The sequence below is a fragment of the Sciurus carolinensis genome, chromosome 4 (genome assembly GCF_902686445.1).
Source record: "Sciurus carolinensis chromosome 4, mSciCar1.2, whole genome shotgun sequence".
NCBI lineage: Eukaryota > Metazoa > Chordata > Mammalia > Rodentia > Sciuridae > Sciurus > Sciurus carolinensis.
In genome coordinates this window covers 17,275,931-17,297,882 of record NC_062216.1, presented here as the reverse complement: position 1 = coordinate 17,297,882, position 21,952 = coordinate 17,275,931, and the positions used below count along the sequence as shown (strand labels likewise).

Here is a 21,952-nt window from a genome sequence, read left to right as displayed (position 1 = left end):
ATACGGTCTTGTTCAATGGTGAATAACCTAATATCTTTTTTTTTTTTTAATTTTTGATTCATTGTACACAAATGGGGTGCAACTTTTGTTTCTCTGGTTGTACATGAAGCAGAGTCACACCGTTTGTGTAATCATACACGTACGCAGGGTAATGATGTTTATCTCATTCTATCTCCCCTTCCTTCCGCCTCCTCCCCATCCCTCATTTTCCTCTACACAATCCATCCTTTCTCTATTCTTGCCTTCCCGCCCCCCATTATGTATCTGATCTGTTCTTTGCAAAGAACTTTGAATCTAGACCAAGCTGAGGTCTAACCACTATGATGGAGGTCCCTGGTCAGTGTCACATAAGCTCAGGGGTACAGAGTACTCCTCTGGCTTTACAGAATTAACCAACTGTCAGGATGCTCTTCTCAGAGGGAGCCGACAGCGGCCAAATCATCAGAAGCCCAGAAATATCTAAAGGCGATTTTCTGGAAACACTTTCTAAGAACTTACCAGTGCCTCAGAGTAGTCAGTCTCTCCTGGAATTGCTACACTCAAGAAGACAACAGACATAAAAAGATACCACAATTCCTACTGTCAAGAAGTAACCAGGAGATGAAGGGTTTCAAGAATGTTGCCAAAGGATGATGTAACAATAAAATCAGTGGTTTGCTGAAAGTCTGCCTGTCACTTGCTGGTGTTCTGAGGTGTAACCTAACACATACCCTAACAAGGAACAGATGTAAAATCTAACTCCTTATGGTCCACGCCACCACCATTTGGAATCAGAAATGCACTTAAGTGTTTAGGAGAATACAGTACAATGTATTCCAGGGAATTTCACTTGCACCAAGAATAACAATTAGAACCTCCTCAGAAAAAGGGAGATGGGATTACTGGTTTGTAAAATAAATTTATGACTGGCAAGTAATAACTAAGGACCAAAGGAAAGCACCAAATTCAGACGAGATGGACACTACCAGACCCTGAGGGATTTGGGTGTGATCCAGGTAGGTGGTGGCAAGGAAGGGGGAAGGGAGGAGAGCAATTACTATTTTACTAGGCTTCTACCATATTCCAAGCAGTATATTAAGAAATTTGTAGGCGTGATATAACACACTGCTTACACCAGTTCCATGAGGTTGAAAATCTGTAAGTGTGCAAAGCTGGAAGTAGAGTATTACAGGACATGAGTATTAAATATTTCAAACAAACACTGTTTTTGAACTATGTTTCAATACCATGCATTATAATGAGATGAGGGAACATTCCTGCTTCATTAAAACTGGAGTTTTCCTCAAGGAAGTCAAATTTGATTTTCAATGATTCTAGCACCTTTTTTTAATGTTTAATAAATATTAAAGAAAAGTTGAATTCTACATGTGTGAATAATAATGCTATTATGTTCTCACAAATTCAAATTCCAAATATCAAACCAACCGTGACTCTGAACTCATAATTCACGCCAAACTAAAACACATCACTTTTGCAATCAATGTTAAAAACTCATTGCTGTTACTTGTTCTCAAATAAATATTAATTTTTAAAAATATTTCAGGAGGCTGAGACAGGAGGATTGCAAGTTCAAGGTCAGCCTCAGCAACTTAGTGAGGCCCTGTTTCAAAATAAAAAAATTTAAAGAAAGGATTGGGAATGTAACTCAATGGTAAAACACCCGTGGGTTCAATCCCCAACCCTCCCAATAAAAAAAATTGTGAAATACATTACAATTTTACATATGAAAATATAGTGTTATATAAATGTATTTATTTTACTTTTATCAAAGTAATACATGCACATAATTTTAAAACCAAATGGTACCACAATGTCAACAAAACTAGCAGATTTTTTTCCCTCCACTCTACCATTCTTGAGTTCCAGAGACAAAGGCAATAATTTCCAACTCTTTCAGCTTTTTTTAGATTTACTCTATTTCAAATGATACTCTTCAGTTTCTATTTTTGTCTATTTTTAGCATCTATTGGCTTCCTCCTATCCTCACCTTCCACCATACCCTCCAAAATCCTCTCAGTCTAACTCTATCACGATTTTGGTTATAATAGTACTCAGTACTTATACCACATTACATTGTCTGTCTGAATACTGCTCATAATCAAGCCCAATGGTATATGTGTCTTTCTTGTACAACCCTTTGTTTTTTTCCCTGATGTTAATAATTGCCAGAGTTTTCCCCTTGATTGGTGTGTGTGTATCTAACACAAATTTTCTCCAAAGTCTAAAACAGAACTAGACAACTCGGCTCATCACTCGTAAGCACATTAGGTGATCATTCCCAGTTGTTGTTTTGTCTTGGTTTAGTTAGGTCTCTTCCCCACGCCAAGCTTCTTGGCCTCTCCACCCTCCTGCCATCTGGAAAGGTTGTTCTCCTGCCTAACACAGTGATGTTAGCCATCACCCAGAACTTCCCTCGCCCCCCTGAGATGGCTAATTTTAGGTGTCAGTTTGACTGTCCTAAGGGATACCAGATAGCGGGTTAAGTGCTATTCCTGGGTATGTCTGTCACAGTGTTTCTGGAGGAGACTGGTATTGGAACAGTGGGCTTGAGGAAGGAAGACTGGCCCTCACACAATGTGGGTGGGCACTGGAGAGAACAAAAAGCAGAGGAAAATCGGATTCCCCTTTTTCTCTTCTGGTGCTGGGACCCCCTTCTTCTCCTGCACTTGGTCATTAGAACTCCAGGTTCTTGGGCCTTCCAGACTTGGACTGAGAGTTAGACCACCAGCTTCCCTGGGCTGAAGTTTCTGTACACCTCCCACCAGGGAACTTCCTCTTTCTCTCTATACCCTGCGTATTTTTTGGCTTATTCTCATTTGAGGGAGAACAGTTCTTCCAGGGACTTGCCAAGATTTGAGACTTTGCATCTGCCTGCAAAGACCCTTATTCTACCCTTGGGTGGGGTGGACAGTGAGCCAGGTATGAGACACCAGGGTGGGGGGCCTGCGTTCCCTCCCATTTAAAGGGCCAGCTCTGTTTCTTCTAAGTTCCACTGTTACTGTGGAGACTGAAGTTATCAGCTGGCCTCCTAAGCCTCTGTAGGAGATCTACTTTTTTCTCTGTTAAAACTTTTAAGAAAAAAAAATATTTTTATTCACAGACTTTATCAGATGTGACTTGGAGTCTGTCCTGGTTTCATCCATTGTGCTGAGCACTTAATGTACCTGGTCCATTTGGAAATTCATGTTCAGTTCTTGAAAGGTGTTTTCTATCATTTTCTCCCCTGCATTTTCTTTGTTCTTTTTCTGAAATTCTTGTGGATCAGATTTTGGATTTCCTAAAAGGAGCCTCTTATTTCCTTCTCTTTTTTCTTTCTTTTTCTTTTTTTTGGTACTAGAGATTGAACCCAGGGGCACTTGCCACTAAACTACATCCCCAGCCATTTAAGACAGGGTCTCATTAAATTGCTGAGGCTGGCCTTGAGCTTGCGATCCTCCTGCCTCAGCCTCCCAAGTCACTGGGATCACAGGTGCATGCAACTACACCTGGCTCTTACATGTTCCATCTCCATCTCTTCATTCTATTTTCTGGGCAATTTCATCAACATCCCAACCCTTCACTGAATTTTTAATTCCTGCTATTACCTTTTTACTTTCCAAGCCCTCCTTCATGGATATAAAGTCTTCTCTAATTTCTCAGAGAATGTCAGCTATGGTTAAAATTGTTTTTCCTTCCCTTGTTTTTGTTTCTTTTCAGCCTCCTTTGTTTGCTTGCATGTTTCTTTGTTGGTCTGTTTTGGTCTCATTCTTTGCATTGGAGACAATCCTTCCAAGTGTGGTGACTGGCTATCTCCATGAGACCTAGGATAGCTGAGTGTATGTGACATGACCAGGTGAGGACCCGGTCATTTTATGGGGGATCCTCAAATGTCTTTTATCTTCAATTGATTATTTTCCCCAAAAATAATTCTCTACTCCTCTAATCCAGGGATGAAGGAATATATGGCTGATTGTCAGAGTTCTGGGTGCTCAGAAGGGAGAGAGCACCATTCTGTATACAGATTTTTCACTTACTACTCCCTTTTCCTCCAAAGTGTCTTATCCAAAGTGTCTTATCACTGGCATGTGTGTGTGTGTGTGTGTGCGCACACACACATGTGTTTTGCTTTGTTTTTGCAAGTCCAAAGCATCTCTGGTCCAATTTTTCTGGGAAGTACACCTGCCAGGAGAATTTGTCCAGCCGCAGACCTTACGCCAGGGTCCTTGCCCTTTGCTTCTGTGTCCAGTGGTTCCAAGTCTGCAGCCTGGGTCCCAGCACAGGTTGCTGCAGGCTGGCATTGCTCTCTGCAGGCACCTGGCTTTTAGGTTTCTCCCCTCTGCTAATGCATTTCCCACTTACCCATTCATTTTCCATCTTCCAAAAACCTGTTCGCACCCTTCCTCCATAACCCTCAGAGCATATCTTCTACCTTCACGTGGATTCAAGTCCTTTTAAAATTTCTTACCTATTATTTTGAATAGTCTTAGGAGGAGGCAGAGATAAATGAGTGTGTTTCAATGGTCACATATAACACAAGTCCAGAAATATTTTTATCATGAAAATAATGCAGGTTAAAAGTCTCAACTAGGGAGCTCCTTATAACGAATTTCATCCCTGTGACTTAGCTAGCATTGAGTGTACCAGGCAAAAGCATTACATTCAAATTTTGAGTCTATAAATCTTAATTTATAAATGGTGTGGCAGACATTTGGATGGGGTGAAAAACAACAGAAGATTTGGAAATTGACTTCAGAAAAAGAGATAAACAGATCATACAATGAAGAGGAGTCTGGCACAGATTAACAGAGGTCAGACCCTTTAAGGATAGTCCACCCATTTTATCCTATTTCCATTTCAAACAGAATAAGAAAATGGACATAGGACAACGCGTAAGGAAAATCCACAAGCAGTGAAGTATGTTAAATATTACCAGGAGAGAGTGGAATTTTCTCTGCTGAAATTGCATTAAAAGTGAGAATGGTCCACTTCCTTGAGGTGAAATACTGCATCTCAAATTCCTTCCAGCTGTATGTTCCTTTCCTTCCAATAGACCCAGAGGCAGAAAAGGATCACTACTATCCCAAGTTGCTGCTGCTGTTGCTTCTACATTTTTTTTTTATTTTTTCCTAACAGAAACATTTTTCTCTGAATAAGGAAGTCCTTCCTAAAGCAAGTTCAGTTCAATTTCAAGATTCACCCACACAAGTTCCAACAACTTTTCAGAAGAATGAAAGGCTGCCTTTCTACACATTAAAAGCATGATGGCCTTCAAAATATGGTGACACTTCAATATGGAGACACAAATTTTAAAATTTTCTTTGCATTAAGTTGTACTTAATGTACTAGTTTCCTAATGTAAAGAGTTTCATGTAAATAGAATCAAACTGTAACTAAGCAGAATGCTGGTGAGATCAGCAAATAAAATACTTTCCCTTTCCCAGTCACTTACCTGAGTGAAATTCTAACAGCTACTCCCTCTTCAAGAATGCACCCAATGAGGGCTGGGGAGATAGCTCAGTTGGTAGAGCGCTTGCCTTGCAAGCGTGAGGCACTGGGTTCGATCCCCAGCACCGCCTCCCCCCCACAAAAAAAAAAAAAAAAAAGAATGCACCCAATGAAGCCCAGTGTGGTGGTGCATGCCTGTAATCCCAGCAGCTCGGGATGCTGAAGCAGGAGGATTGCAAGTTCAAGGCCAGCCTCAGCAACTTAGTGAGGCCCTAAGTAACTTAGCCAGACCCTGTCTCTAAATAAAATATAAAAAAGGAGCTGGGATGTAGCTCAGTGGTTAAGTGCCCCTGGGTTAAATCCCAGGTACCACAAAAAAAAAAAAAAAAAAAAAAAAAATACACCCGCTGAAAGCAGGAAGTAGGTGGTTGAGAAGGGGCGACTGGGTAAACCAGAGGGGGAGAGGATCTATGTAGGATAGATGGGGACACTTTGAGAAGACATGGCAAAGTCTCAGTCACATGAGGTTGCCTCCATTGCCTGCTTGATTTTTATGTTGTTGTTGTTGTTAAAGGAAATATAGCTTTGGTCTACTTGTTTTTAGTACAGAAATTTGAGCCTGACCTCACACCATACACAGAAATCAATTCCAGGTAAACTAAAGACCTAGATGAGAGGCTTTCAGAAAAAAAAAAAGGCAAGTTAATACCTCTTTTATTGCTGGTTAGGAAAATATTCCTTAAACAAGACAAAGTACTAAATATGAAGACTGATCAATTATTGGATCATATTAAAAGTGATTAAATAAAATTAAACAAAAAACCCTACTGTTGATTAAGTGATATCCTAAAGGAAGTAAGAGACTAGTGTCTTACTCTGTGTTCTGTTGCTGTATCAGAATACCTGAGGCTGGGTGACTTATAAAGGATAGAGGTTTATTTGGACTCACAGTCCTGGAAGTCTAAGAACACAGTGCTAGCACAGCATCTGCCTGGCTTCTGGCGAGGACGTCATGCTGCTTTAATGGATGGTAGAAAGTGGAAGGGCACGTGGGTACATGTGGAAGAGAGGAAAGGAGGCCAAACTCCTTGGATACATTCCCACAAGAAAGACATTACTCTATCCATGAAGACCGCACCCCCATGACCTGAAGACTCCCACAGGGTCCCACCTCCCAACACTGCCACATTGAGAAATTAAGGCTCCAGAGCACATGAAATTTTGAGGGACACATTGAAGTCATAGCAGCAAGCCAGAGTGACGAAGGATGCACTTCCTTACCACGTGAGCGAACTGAAATTTCATGAAGTACTGTCAATGGGGAGCTGGCCCCTTGAACGAAAACCCCAACATTCCAGCACTTAGGAATGTCAAACTGTAAAGGCCTCCCCTCACCCTACCACATCGCTCCCATCTCTCAAGAGCAAAGTCTGCCTGTCAAAAACTCCAAATAATCTATAGACAGCCTACGTCCACTGCTTCTCTCTTATGAATGAACAGCTACTCAAGGACAATTAAAGCAGGAATCGGGGATTTTAAATTTCCACATAAATGAGAAAAATCGAGGACAACAAAATGGGACCCTAAAGGTAACAGGAAGTTCAGGAAAAACTAAGAAAGTTTTAAAAATGTCTTTGTTATTCTCAGAGAGCTTAAAAATTATTTCATCCCCAAAATAATTATAGGATAATATGGAAAAAACAACCACAGAATAAGAAAGAGCTAATGAAATACCCACATGCATACACATGCACACATAAATCTTTTAAGATCAATCTTCCAGAATATGGAAAAATAAGAAAATAAAGTCATCTCAAAGATCATTTCCAGTTTACACATTGCCCAACATGACAAAGCAAAGAGATAAAGTGGGAGAAAATTAGTAAATCAAAGTAAAAGTTTAAACAGCACACAGCTGAACACAACATGGAAAAACTTTTAGAAACCCAAGTCAAAGAGACAAATTTGATGGTTTCCAAAGAGAAAGCACATATCACCTGGAATAGATGGAAAATCGGACTGACATCAGACTTATCATCAGTAACACTGGATGCTCAAAACAATGGAGCAATGCCTTTAGAGCTCTGAGGGGAAATCAATTGATCAACTTATCAAATAATCAATCTTAGCAACTAGAAATTCAGTATTCATGACAAACTGATGATGGGGAGAGAAGCTGAAGGGAAGGGTGGAAATGCCAATATCCTCATCCTATAAGTCAAGGACCAAGGGATGCCATCCTTGGATAGGCAATGAAGCAGGATATAGAACAGAGTAATACTGCTTAAGTTACTTAAGAGGAGGAACTAAAAATCCTGGTGCGACTACATTGTGTAAAAGTGGGGAGGGGAAAGAGGGGAGAACAACAGGAAACCGGTGTAAGCTGCCCCAAATTGATAATCAGGAAATGACAGGGTAAGCACAAAATTCAGAGATATGATGATAACTAGACAAAGAAGTGGTTACAGAGGTGAAAGTGGTTCCCCTTGGCAACAAAGAATAGTGGTGGTGAGGGAAGATGAGGAAACCCTTGTTTTTATTAAATATAAGCCCTTCTGCATGGTTTGACTTTTAAACCACAGGTCTGAGTTACTGTGATAAAACATTTAAAAGAAGATTTATTATCAACTGTTTAGTGGCAGAAACAGGGAGGATTTGGCTGGGGCTCTTCTGTTGCAGGAAAGATTCCAAGTAACTTGATGGATGAGTGGGGCCACCAAGCAAGTCAGCACTCAGAGGAAGACCAGGCCATGGGGCAGGATAAAGAGTGTGGTTAGAACCTACAGAGTTCGAGGTGCCCCTGGCACAGGCAGGCAGAAAAGTCTAACTAGAATGACTCAGAATACAAATCAAAAGCTTCAGGCAGACAGGTGGGCTGGAGGTGACAGTCTGACAGTCATCTGTCTATTATGAGAGTGACTGCCCAGGAAGAAAACGTGATTTAAAGCAGCAAGCTGAGGACAAAACCCTAGAGGAAAAGCAATGTTCAAGGGAGGGGAGAGTTTGCAACAAAGAACAGGAATGTTTGGTGTCAAGAAACAGAGGGGATCAAATTTGAAGAAGGAGACAGAGCAACTTGGATGGAACAGTGAGGTCCACTTTTAGGGTCACAACTTCCAAACTTTTCAAGCTGAGCACTCTCTGACCTAAGTATCTGAAGTCTATCCAATAAACTGAAGCACAATTCCTGACACATCTAACAAAAAAATAAAACAAGCCCTTGACATTGGCTCAACAGGAAACATCTGTGAGCATTCAAAAGCATTCTGGAGTTCCAGTGCTGTGCAGGGCTCCAATGATACACTTAGAGACGTCACCGAGCATGTCACAGGTGTTAGGTTTCCAGGCAATTGAGACCTATCTCTGTTCATATTTGCTAACAAAATGAAGTCTATGGCCATCCTCATATCCTCAGCCCACAAGTATGCTATATCTGTTTTGCAGGAAATCTTCAACCCAGTGTGCTTAACTACTAAAACGCAACTCCGTGGAAGCACCAGCACCACACATTCATCCCCTTGGTAACGTAGCCGCAGGGGGAGGCACAGAAACTGCAGTAGAATGCTCATCTTCATTTGCCTCTGGAGTCCCATTTTAAAAAGAGCCATCTGGAACACTTTTTCTGTGGTGTTTTGTTCTCCTCAAAGATAAGAACAGCCACCACGGCACAGAAAGTTGGGATGATAAGCATGCACAACATGCGGCATTAACCATTCACATGAAAAGGAATATTCCATTACTGAAGAAGAGCCTGTTTTAACATGTGCTCCTTTTGTGTTAGAGGGGAAAACCAGGAACAGCAATCAGTCCTAATGAAATCCAATGGACTTGCCTTTGGATCAATGCAGAGTCAATAGTCAGTGTCACCGCACCACAGCAACGGGGACTGCTGACCAATGGTGGTGTCCCCTGGGCAGTTGAATGAGTTGGCACAGGCAGAACTCAGCATTATTGGGACTGTTCTGTATGCAAGCTTCCATCTGCTGCAAGCAGCCACTAGCTAATAGAGTCTTTCTTTCTTTTTTTTCCCCCCCAGGATAATTTCTTTAGCACCAACACCCAGGGCTGCCATAGTTTTATTAATGTATCATCTATCTGGAAACAAATCTAACCTCAAAAAGCCTTAGCCATTTTCAGATCAGTTCAGGAACTAAAGTGAAAAACATGGTGAAGCTTCCAGACATAAATTAAAATTGAACCAGGAGCAGACATTTCCAGTTAATATAATATGAAGTTAGTGTGGTGGTGGGGGCGGGGACCATGAAAAAACCCACCACTGTAGATCAGAAGGATCGTCTACCAGGAAAACGGACTCTTAAACCCTAACTTGAATACCCTCAGAGAAGAAAAGCAAAATAAAATCCTGGGAAAATGTTCCCAAGTTGGTGAGCCAGGTAAGAGGGAATTGACATAATCACTGGGTGCCCGGGATTGACCTTCTGTCACATTTCTGCTTCCTGTCAACCTTGTTGCCTCCACTTTTAAGATGTGACAAGAAGACATCAGCTATCATCCTCTCTCAGTACCCTGAATTCCCCCACCTTGGGTCTCTCTGCATAAAAAAGCAGTAACTCCTCTCTGTATCCCTCTTCCATTTTGGTCTGTCCTCAGACTACCCAACCTGACTGAAGTCAGACCATCTTACCGCCCTGTTCCAACCTCTCCAGGGTCTTCCCACCACAGCTAGAAGAAATCTCAGAGCCCTGACCCTGGCCTTCAGGCCCCTAAGTGATCCGTGTCTTGCCTCATCTCCCACCTTGTGACCTACACTCTTGCTTTAGCCTTGCTCTTCTTGGAAAAGTAGAGGTGTTGGGTATTTTAGTCAGTTTTCTCACTGCTGTGACTTCAACACCCAACCAGAACAATTATAGGGGAGGAAAAGTTTATTTAGGGGCTCACAGTTTCAGAGGTCTCAGTCCACATACAGTCAGTTCCATCATGGCGGAAGAGTATGGCAGAGGGAAGCAGCTCACATGATGATCAGGAAGTAGAGAGAGAGACAGGTCTTCACTTGCCAGATACAAATATATACCCCACAGTCACGCCCCCATTGCCCCACCTCCTCCATCCACACCCCACCTACATTCAGTTACCACTTGATTAATCCCATCAGGTGCTAATGCACTGACTGGGCCAAGACTCTCCAAACCCAATCCTTTCTTCTCTGAACCTTCCTGCATTGTCTCACATGTGAGTTTTTGGAACACCTCACATCCCAACCATACACTTGGAAAACATTCTTTTTCATTCTTTTTTCCTAGAACATCCTTTCCCTAAATATCCATAGGGTTTTTCTTTTTTTTCTCATTTCATTCAGGTTTTGCACAAAGGTCAACATCTCTTCACTGACCTCTTCTTGACCATCCGAGTCGAAACAGCACACTTGGTTATCTCTATTTTCTTGCATTGCTTTACCTTCTTCTTGCTGCTAGCTATGGTTTGGTATGGTTTGCCCCGCAAAGGTTCATGTGCTGGAAGCTTAGTCCCCAGTTTGGTGGTAGTGAGGTAATGGAACCTCTAAGAGGTTAGGCCTAGTGGAGGACACTACTTTCAGAAGGAATCAAGGCTGGTCTCTCAAAAGAGGTTAGTTCCCACAAGAGAGGAGTTAAAAGAGGAGTATGACTTCTCAATTCACTCTTACTTCCTGTCTTACCATGTGATCTCTCCCTCTCATACGCACTTCTATCATGATGCCATTCACCAAGGTGCAATATAGCCAGAAGGTCCTCACCAGAACTGAGAAGATGTTGGTGGCATGCTCTTGGACCTCCAAAACTGTTAGCTAAGTAAATATTCTTTTCTGTATAAGTACCTAACTTCAGGTATTTTGATATAGCAACAGAAAACATACTAAGATACCACTTTTCGATATGTTATTTTATCACATAGCTCTTTGTTTATTGTGATAGTCCTAGTCAAGTCCTTCCCATGAGGGAAGGACTTCCTTTGTTCACTACTCTATCCCTAGTATGTAGAACAGTATCCAATACATTGCAGATTCTCAATAAACATATAGAATAAAGAAATAAACAAGTAAATAAATCAAGTTCCAAGTCTAATAACAAATGCTTTTCTGATCTTAGGGAAATCCCTAGTCTTATGCCTTGGACAAGAGAAGCAGACTACATAGTTGCTAATATCTCACCTCCTTATAAAACTCTAATATTTCCTTAATAAGTTTGTTGCCCTCACAAAATGCTCAGAAGCTGCCCATTGAATAGTATATCCTATCTTTACGTTAAGTGATATTAATAGATCAGATGTTCATTGAAACTACCTTTAGCACAGCATACTTTATGTTAACTTTCTTTTTGAATAGATTCATGGTTCTTTAACATATCTGATTTGTTTCAATTGTTGGTATTGTGGTGTATAAATTTATACATACCACACTACTACTCCTGGATATAGAAAGGAACCCTTTCTCAGGCTGATTACTTAGCTCTTTGCCTTTCTCAACATTATCTCGAAAACTTGATCATTATAATTAGGGACTCAAAGGTTCCTGTAGCTGAGAGAGATATACCATGAGGATTTCCAAGTGGTTTCTCAACATTTTTTGAAAACAACGTGTTAATATAGAAAAAAGAAATATATATTAATTAACATCAATCAAAATTATATCATAGATTTGACATCATGTAGATTTTACCTAGATTTTTACTTCTTTCTAACTTAAAATACTTGTTTTTCCTTCCAAAAGTGAAAACTATTTTTAGAATATACACTACTCAATTACGGACACAACACTCAAACTGTCAGTACCACGGGCTATCCAAGACAAGAAAAATTCTTTCCACATGACATTTAATTTAGAGATTAAAATGGAATATTGAACAAGTTTTTAAAATATCATTATCGTTTTTAAATTGTTTCATCAAAGGATGAGGTCATTAGCTACATGTCACCAACATTCTTGTGAAGATATTTTGAAAAGGATTCTTTTTTCTATGAAACAATTGATAAAGGAATTTTCTCACTATTAGCCAAACTGAAAACATTCTGAATGTGATTTGAATTTTTCCAAAGGAAGAAAGTTTCTAAATATTTGATATTCCTTGAACTACATGCATGGGTAAATAGTTCTATTTCAATGCAACTCTGCCTTTAACATTGGAAAAACTGAATTTTTATTCCTCAGGGAACTTCAGAATGAAATGAAATACTTCAATGCCCCACTTTAACAACAAAAATAGTAAGAAAAAGGAAAATTGCGAAGTATTCCTTCTTATGAATATAGATACCAAAACCCCACTCCAATTTTTAGTAAACTGAATTCAATAAATACTATCATGACAGAGTTGATTTTCTCAGATACAAAGTTGACAATACATTGAAATCAGGGATTTAATTTCTCACAATATAGTTTAAAATAGAGCTATCACATGATCCTCTCAATAAATGCAGAAAATATATTTTATAAAGCACAACATTCATGATTTAAAATCCTTAGAAAAGTGATAACAGAAGGCCACTGATTTCCCTACTATTAGATTATCCACTCCCTGTTCCAAATACTGTAACAAACACCATACTCACTGGTTAAAGGCTAAAAATTTCCCTTCAAAAGCAGAAGAAGAAGATGTCCACCATTATCCCTTCTGTATTCAACATTAAACTGGGAACTGCCAGTTTAGGAAGGCATGATAAACCAATGGTCATCAGCATCACAAAGGAAGAAACAGAGCTGTCATTATTCACAAGTGACACGATTATGATTGTAGAGTACCCAAAGATATTTACAGATAAGCTGCTATAATAGGAAAGTTTAATAATATAGAAGAATCAATTAGCAATGCAGGAAAAAAACAGATTTTTGTAATAAGAGCAAACAAAATTAAATCCTAAAAAAGTTATCATTTGCAACAGTGTCTAAAAGTATGAAGTGCTTCACAATAAACCTAATGAAAGATATGCCAAGTCTTCAAAAGAAAAACTATAAAGCTTTATGAGACATTTAAAAAGACTTAAATATTCAATGATGCAAAAATGTCAGTCAGCTCCAAATTAACTTAGAGATTCAATGAAATCCGAATCCGAATCCCCAAAATTGAAGTGTGGGGTATCGATAGTTGACTAAATTGATTCTAAAATTTTACATGAAAATGCAAAGGGCCAAGAATATTCAATACTCTCTTGAAGAGCAAGAATGAATTCTCTGATATTAAGACTCATTTATAAAGGACACGGTGACTAAACCAGAGTCCTGGCATACAGTAAACAAACGGAACAGACCAGTATGCCCAGAAACAGGCCCACACTTATAAGGATATGAAATAAATCACAGAGTATAAAGACAGTCTTTTCAAGAAATGGAACTGGGATACTACCCACACAGGAGAAAATTGACTTTTTTTTTTAACTTCATACTACATACAAAAATCAATTTCAGGTAAGATTTACAACTCAATGTGAAAGGCTAACCTCTTAAACTTTTAGAATTTAATACAGAAAATTTCTCCACAACCTCAGGGTAGAGAAACACTTCATAAACAAAGCACAAAAAGTATCAATTATAAAGGAAAAGATTGATATGGTTGACTATATTAAAATTCAAATTTTCTGTTTATAAAGAAACACCAGAAGAGTTACAAGACAAGTCACAGAGTGGAAGAAGAGATTAGCCATCTGACGAATTAACAGAAACCTAGGATCCAGAATGCCAAGTAATTCTACAGACATTTCAAAAAAGTAGACAACACAATAGAAAACTTATCTACTTCACAAAAGAGGAACCCCATATGGCCATAAACATAAAAAAAGTTGATCAAACTTACTAAAGAATAGAGAAAAGCAAAATGAAACCAAAGAGCTATAAATATACACCCTTGTTAAGCAAAATAAAAAAATAAGTGTTTGATAATATTAAGTGTTGCCCCCTTCAGTTGATGAATAATGGTTAAAGAACCTGTGGCATATGTATACAATGGAATATCACTCCGCCATGAAGAATGATAAAATTATGGCATTTGTAGGCAAATGGATGAAATTGGAGAATATCATGCTAAGTGAGATAAGCCAATCTCAAAAAACCAAAGGACGAATGATCTTGCTGATAAGCGGATGAGGACATATAATGGGGGGTGCGAGGGGTTAGCGTTAGGGTTAGGTTTAGGGTTAGGGATAAGGAGGGTGGTAAGAATGAAAGAAGGAAGGACTGTATAGAGGGAAAAGAGGGGTGGGAGGGGTAGGGGGAAGGGAAAAAAATAACAATGAATCAAACAACATTAACCTATGTAAATTTATGATTATACAAATGGTATGCCTTGACTCCATGTACAGAGAAACAACATGTATAAAAAAAAAGTGTTGCCAAGGATATGACCATTTGGGAACACAGCAAAGGTGAAGAGGAACATATTCCAGGAGCTATCAACTCCCTTTCTAGGCCAACAAGAGATAATCATGCTACTATGCACTGTGAGGCAGGCATCAGAAATCTGTACCCTGCAGAGTTCAGATTCCTCAAATTGCTAACAACGCTAAGGTGGGTAGACACAATGTTACATGTTCATTCACTAGAATACTCTACAGCAGCAAAATCTACCAAATTATAGCTAACCATAGTGAAATAAATGCATCTTACAAGCCTAATGTAGAACAAAAACTAGATGCAAAATAACATATACAGTCTGACTCCATTTATATACAATTTAAAATAGAAACCAAGTACTATTTAAAGAGTGGTGGGAGTGTTTTTTAAAGCAAAAAACAATATTATCATGAAAAATGGGAAGAGTGTGGTTGCCTGTGGGAGAGGAAGGGAGGATGATCAGGAAGGGACCTATGGAAGGCTTTGGCAGGCTGGCAATGTTCGGGATTGCTCAGGTGTTTATGTTCTCATTATTCATTAGTCTACACATTTATGGTACACTGAGTGTTTTGTACACGTGTCGTATTTTGTAATAAAAATGACTAAAACATTTTAGAGCTCCATTTGGGGATATACTGGATAAATGTTTCATTACCATAAACAAGCAGAGAAAAATCAGAGAATGGTAAGAAACACTAAAAATAACTGTTCCGTATGTATTAGATCCTCTCCTAAGCCCCCATGCTCTTCCCTCGTGAGTCCTCTGCACTATTCCAGACCCAGTGAAATATTTCAGATCTTAGTGCTGCTTTCATCTGTTGAAGTTGGCTTCTGTCTATTGCACTGTAGGTCCAGTGATTAGGATATATGTGCAAGTCTTGCCTTCTCTTCCAAGGGCAAACAGATAAGTGGAGAAAGGGCAGGGAGCATGCAGAGAAGGACTCTTTAACCCTGTTTGCCTTGTTACTAGCGACTTGTCACAAGGCCAAGAGCAAAAGGAAAATCTGTGAAGTTATTTCTATAGGCAGTGAGCCAGGAGTGAGGCAGGCCAATGGAAGCAACAGATGGCTGCGTGGAGAAGAGAAGGCAGCAGTGTTCAAGGGCAAAGAGGCCCTGAGTCAAGGCAGGGCCCAGATGGGCTGGAGAGGGGTCACCTCTCCCCATGAGGCCCCTTAATTCCCACATTTCTCACCCCTGATCCCCTGCAGTGTTGGGGCCTTCCCACACGCTCCACCCCTGGCCTCCATGCCCCTTGTCCCTCCTTTCTGGAGTCCTCCAGGGCCTGCCCTAAGGCATTCCCTGACAAATGGGGGTGTTGGGGGAGAGAGCCGAGGGCGCTCTCTGAGCTCTACTATCTACCACTAGCCCCAGTCTTCCCACAGTCAGGTCAGAAGCTGGGACACTGATGAGCTCTATCCAACAGAGCTCTATCCAGCAGAGCCCAAGCTCTAGGATACTTGTGAGATCTTCAACCTTGGAAAGGTCCTTCGTGGTCACTGAAAAGAATGTTTTCTTATTAGGTCAAGTTATTTCAAAAAAGTTCTTTAGGTTCATACAAAAAATTATATTCAAGTTCCCTTGTGGACAGAATAGTAATGACTTAAAAAATACTTAATGACTTGAAAAAAATCTTTTAGGCATACAGAAGCAACTAGATGGGCACAGCTGGCCTGCAGTCACCTGTAACGACTCCCAGGCTGTCAAGAGCCTCCCTCCACCCTCCAGTCTGTCAAAAGAGACCAGCCCAACAGTCGCCACCACCTCCCTTAAATCTACTGCTCTCACACTGTCCTACTTCAGGTCCTCATTCATGGGCTGCATTGACTTACCACTGCAGCCTCCTAAGCCATCTCCCTACCTCTCTCATGTCTTTAATCCACCTGTCCAGCCTCCTAACCACAAGTCTGCTCAGACCTTTCTATGCCTCAGAGGTCTTGGGGAACTCCCAGCAGCTCAGGAGGAAGCCTAGGCCTCCTTGCATAACACGCAAAGTCCCCAGCCTGCCCTTTCAGCCTCTCCTCCAGCCACTAGCCACCTGCCCTCCTCTTCCTCAGCCAAGTTCACCTTCTCAACATAATTCACAAAGTAGCTCATTCTCAGCCAGGAAGCCCATCCATCTCCACGCTTTACACATCTTATACCTCTTCCTTCCACTGGGACTTCCCTGTGCTAATTTGATCTTTCCACCCCCAGGGCTCCCACAAGACTTTGGTTGAACTTTAGTTAAAGCATGTATTTCACTTAACATATCTACAACTGAACTCTTAATTTTCTGAAAACCACAACAAACTCGGTAACTGGCTCTAACTCCCTTTCCAACCTCATTTCCTATCCCAGGTTCTCAGCCACAACAGTCAGAAGAAACCAAAGGACACATCATGGATTGCTTAATATGTGCTAAACATTATGAAACATGGTACAAGAAATTTTACAGCTATCAAGAATGTTTTTGTTTCAAGGAAAGTAAATTTCTTCAACATTTTCATTTTGTATAATTTACATACATTCAAGCTCCATTTTATAGGTCAGATCTAAAACATGTTGTTTCCTTCTTATTGATTTGAAATCACTCATGTGATGTCTCTGTAAGGTAGTTCTCCATCTGAAAATATAAGATTACAATCCTTAATGCCCTTGGAATAGAAGGTATAATACGAAAGAGGATGATAATGGTCTACCCTTCAAAAATCCACAGAACCTTAATACTGAAACAGGCCAGAAAGGGTATTTAGTGCCAATCTTTCATTCTAGGGATGGAAACGCAAAGGTTCATGGGGGTGAAGGCCTTACCATATGAGATCCAGGAAGAACTCTGGACATCTTGATTCTGGCTCAGAGCCCTCTGCACAACTCTGTGCTGCTTGCAGAAGGATCAACATGGTATCCCCCAATTAACTCATACTCAGGTATTTTCCTCCAGGAAGGGGTGAATTAATTTTCATTGGTTCAATGTAAACACTTCATCAACTTTGGGACTAATGTCAAAACATGGGGTTGCAATATCAATTGTTTCAAGTGAAAAGACAATCTTAGACCTGAGGGTGGAGGGAGATAATAAGACAAAAGCCTCAAATGTACTATGATAATAATGAGCCATTCCTTATTCAGAATCAGTTTTCATCAGAACAAACACAGAGACATAGACAATTATAAAATGTTAATTCTTCCGCCATCACTTAGCTAGGTAAGAGGGTAAAAAGATCAGTCTGAAACCCAAAGTGATAATAATTTTAAAAAATATAAAAGATCATGTCTCAATGAAAATGGTTCAGTATTGCTATCTTCTCCCTTAAGGAACAATGTGATAAAGTGTGTGATAGAAATTGTCATCCACTTGGAATAACAACTCACTAGAAATAGGAGGCAACTTCCTTAACCTAATAAGTATATTTACAAAAACTCTATAAGAGGTATCAGAGTTTCAGTGAAATGTCAAGTTCCACCCCTGGGATCAGGAACAGTATAAGGATGCCCTCTATCACCACTTCTCTTCAACTTTGTACTCAGGATCTCAGCCTATGCAGTAAGGAAAAAAAAAAAAAAAAAAAAAAAAAAAACCAGAAAGAAAAAAGAAAAAGAAAAATTGTAAGAAACAGAAAAGACAAACTGTCATTATTTAACGATGCATAATTGTATATGTAGAAAATGCAAAAAAAATCACAGATAAAAGATTAGAATTAATAAGAGAGTTTAACAAGGTTGCTAGACACAAAACTCAATGTGGGAAAAATCAATTATATTTCAATGTGCCAACACAAAGAGTTAGAAAATGAAATATTTAAAAATTCTATATCATCAAAAATATAAAACACATAGAAATGATTTAATGAAAGATGCACAAAACCCATCCTAGGAAAATGATACAAATTTACTGAGTTTCCCAAAGTAACTCAGATAGGTTTTAGTCACAACAAATGAAAGAAAAATGGATTGGATGTAATTATCATTATATCTTCTCAAACATTTTTTAAATATAGAAGTATCCTGAATTGTTATATAAGAATTCTGATTAGATGGATAGAATGTAATTTCTGATTGTTGACCAGAATTCATATCATTATTCCATGTTTTAACAAATCATTGAAGGAGTGTTTAAATTTCCATATAAATACTGTATTAACTTTGAAAAAATAGACTTTGAATCCTTTAATTTAATAATGAGCATATAGAAAAGTCTGTTGTTGTTTAAGATCTAAAGTGTCAGGCTGGGATGGAGCTCAGAAGAAGAGCTCTTGCCCAGCATGCACTGGGTTTGATTTCTGGAACCAAAAAAAAACCAAAACAAAAAACCTAAACTGGCAATATACATAAAACTAAACAAATCTAAGAGTATATTCAGTCAATCCATTCAGAATTAAATAGTTTGAAACTCCTGTCTTACTTTTCAGCCAATACACCATTAGAACTACCTTTAAATGTAGGTGCAATAGACAGCTTCTTTTATGGTGACATTATATATTAAAAAAAAAAAAAAAAGACTTCTCAGAGTTCTCTATTAGCAGGGACACATCAAAAATCCAATCATCAATTACTTGGAGCTAAGACACTATGACTCCTAGAATCCGATGAAAATATTTCTGGGAAGAGGTAACATAAATGAGCCACTTCATAGTTTTAACACTACAACTTAATTTACCTAACTCACAAGCAAGATTTTGGAACTCAGTCCTGATAATATAGTGGAGAAAGGGTACTTTCAAGGAGATAAATCTGGAGTACATACTGCTCCCATTAGCCAGACGGGTTGGCAGAGTGAGGTATCCTGGAAAATACAACACTAATGACATCACAGTACTGAGGGAAAAGTGAAAAGAGGCTAGGGACAAGAATAATGCATTTGACAATGTAGCAAAGACAGGGTCCTGCTGTCAAGTCCTGTCTGAGTTAACTGCTGGCTATAGCACTTTATTCTGCTCTAACTTGTACCGCTGATGGGCTGTTCCCTATGACACCCTATGAATTAAGGCACACTCATCAAAGCAGAGGTTATATTTTATTCTCTTACAGGCTCCAAGGCACAAAAAAGCACTTTGAATAGTCAATAATAATAGCTCTTGTGTTTTTAAATATTTATTTTTTAAAAACAAGCAACTGAACTCTGGTGACACAAAAATTGTATTTTTAAATTAGAATTAGCTTTTTTTTTGGTGTTAAAGGTTGACTATTGACAATACCAAGTGCTGATAAGGATATGGATCAACTGGAAGTCACATACTTTGCTGGTGGGGTCTAAATTGATACAACCAATTTGGGAAACTATTTATTGGTATTTTCTTTTTTTTATTATTTTATTGTAAACAAATGGGATACATGTTGTTTCTCTGTTTGTACATGGCGTAAAGGCATACCATTTGTGTAATCAAAAATTTACATAGGGTAATGCTGTTTGATTCATTTTGTTATTTTTTTTTCCCTCCCCCCCCCCCTCCCTTTATTGGTATTTTCTAAACATAAGCATAGACCTATTTTATGACCAAGTAATTCAAGAACAGACATGTATACCAGAAAACACATACATGGGTATTCAATGCTCTATTCAAAATAGTAAAAAACTGGAAAATGAATTGTCAATCAACAGTTGAATGGAAAACTAAATTGCAGTGTATTTATTCAATAGAACATTGCACTGTAACAAAAAAGAACAAACTACTGCTTTATGCAGCAACATGGATCAATCTCGCAGACAAAGGTAAAGAAGCCAGGAGAATATATCTAGTGAGGCCATTTGTATGAAATGCAAGGCAAAATTCATCTGAGATATTGGATTAGATTAGAAGCCAGGAGAATTGTTAATTTGGGGGAGGGAATATTAGGTATGAGGAAGGAATGGGTAGGGCGTCTTTGGTGCCAGAGTGTTCTACATCTTGCCTGGGTGGGGATTACATAGGTTTTTTTCAAATGTGAAACTCCATGGAGCTGTACACTTAAAAGATGTGTACTTCTCCCCATGCAAGTCATACCTCATTAAAAAGGTAAATAAGGAAATGTTGTCTGTTTCTTGGGGGTTAAATATTGTTTTGATTTAGTTATGGAAGCCAACTTTCTTTAAACATACTTTGGCTATATTGTTGGCTACAATGTGAGTGTCTGAGCACTTGAAAGGATCCTTTGGCTAATCACAAGTAGTCTCTCTCCCTACACAGGCATATAAACCGTTCCTACTGTCTCAAGAGTTTGCTCCTCATTAACATCCAAAGGGAGCCTCAATTCAAATCCAGATGCAAGCAGAGAGCAAGCAATAAGAGGACAGGCACAGAATGAGTAACGTCACCAGCTCCATGAATGAAGGTCCCCAAGGTGCTACAAGTGTGGCTCACACTATTCCTGAGAGTTTCAGTAATTTAAGGAGACACGTTCCAAGCTGTCTCTGGTTCCTGAAGTTCCACATCTGATATGCATAACTGCCAAACCTTCCATTGTATCCGAGCCAGTCTCTAGCTAAGACCTACCGGGTAGGGAGTCCTCAAAGTCTGGAGTAGGAGGCATGTGAAGATTATTACTGAAATAAGTCTGGTGCCCACATGGTGGAAGTCCCAAAGGCATTTGGGAGTAGCCAAAAATCAGGCCCAAGCAGAGAGTCACTGCCAGCAGCCACCCCTTTTCTCTGGGGACTAATATGGGTAACATGGCAACTGCATTAAAAAGGTACTAACATGTTGTAGGTTAATGGCTAAAGCAGAAAGGAGCACTTCTGAAAGTAACTCCAAGTAAAAATGACCAATACTTGAAAAAATGTCACTGGAAAGTCACAGAGAAACATGTTACCTTTGTTTTTCACAGCCAATGTACCTTAAAAGTGGCCTCAGCTGTTTCGGTAGGAGAGGGTGTTAAAGCAAATCTATGGTACTCCCAACCCCATAATGAGGCAAAACAGGAACAGAAGCTTCTGCCCTCCTTGCCACTAGATGGTGGCTGCTTGAGAGGACATCTCCTAAAGGAAGATGCCATGAGGTTCCTGTGGGCCCTACATACTTAAGGAAGATTCATTTCAAAATATATGAATTACCATCGCCTGCCTCACATTCACTAACAAAAAGGTCATTATATTGGAGGCCCTGTGACTTCCACATGAATGGGAACATTCTTATCATATGTCATATCATAATTTCATATTTGAAATGGTTAAATAAATTGCTCCCCATCAAGTGCTCTGCTCATATTGGAAACAGCAAAATCTGCCAGTCAGCCAGAAAAATATTGACAACCACCACAACA

General features: G+C 39.4%; 1 protein-coding gene across 5 annotated transcripts in view; it reads right to left on the bottom strand.

Annotated features, from left to right (window-relative positions):
- The window catches only part of Csgalnact1 (chondroitin sulfate N-acetylgalactosaminyltransferase 1), a 309,579-nt gene that overhangs the window by 121,924 nt on the left and 165,703 nt on the right, over nt 1-21,952 (bottom strand). Inside the window, exon 1 of one of the 5 annotated variants that reach the window (XM_047550842.1) lies at nt 4,910-5,027. The exons of the other annotated variants lie outside the window; for them this stretch is intronic. The gene's annotated coding sequence lies outside the window, so the exon portion shown is untranslated. Of the gene's footprint in view, nt 1-4,909; nt 5,028-21,952 lie in introns of those variants that run through there. 5 annotated transcript variants of the gene reach the window in all.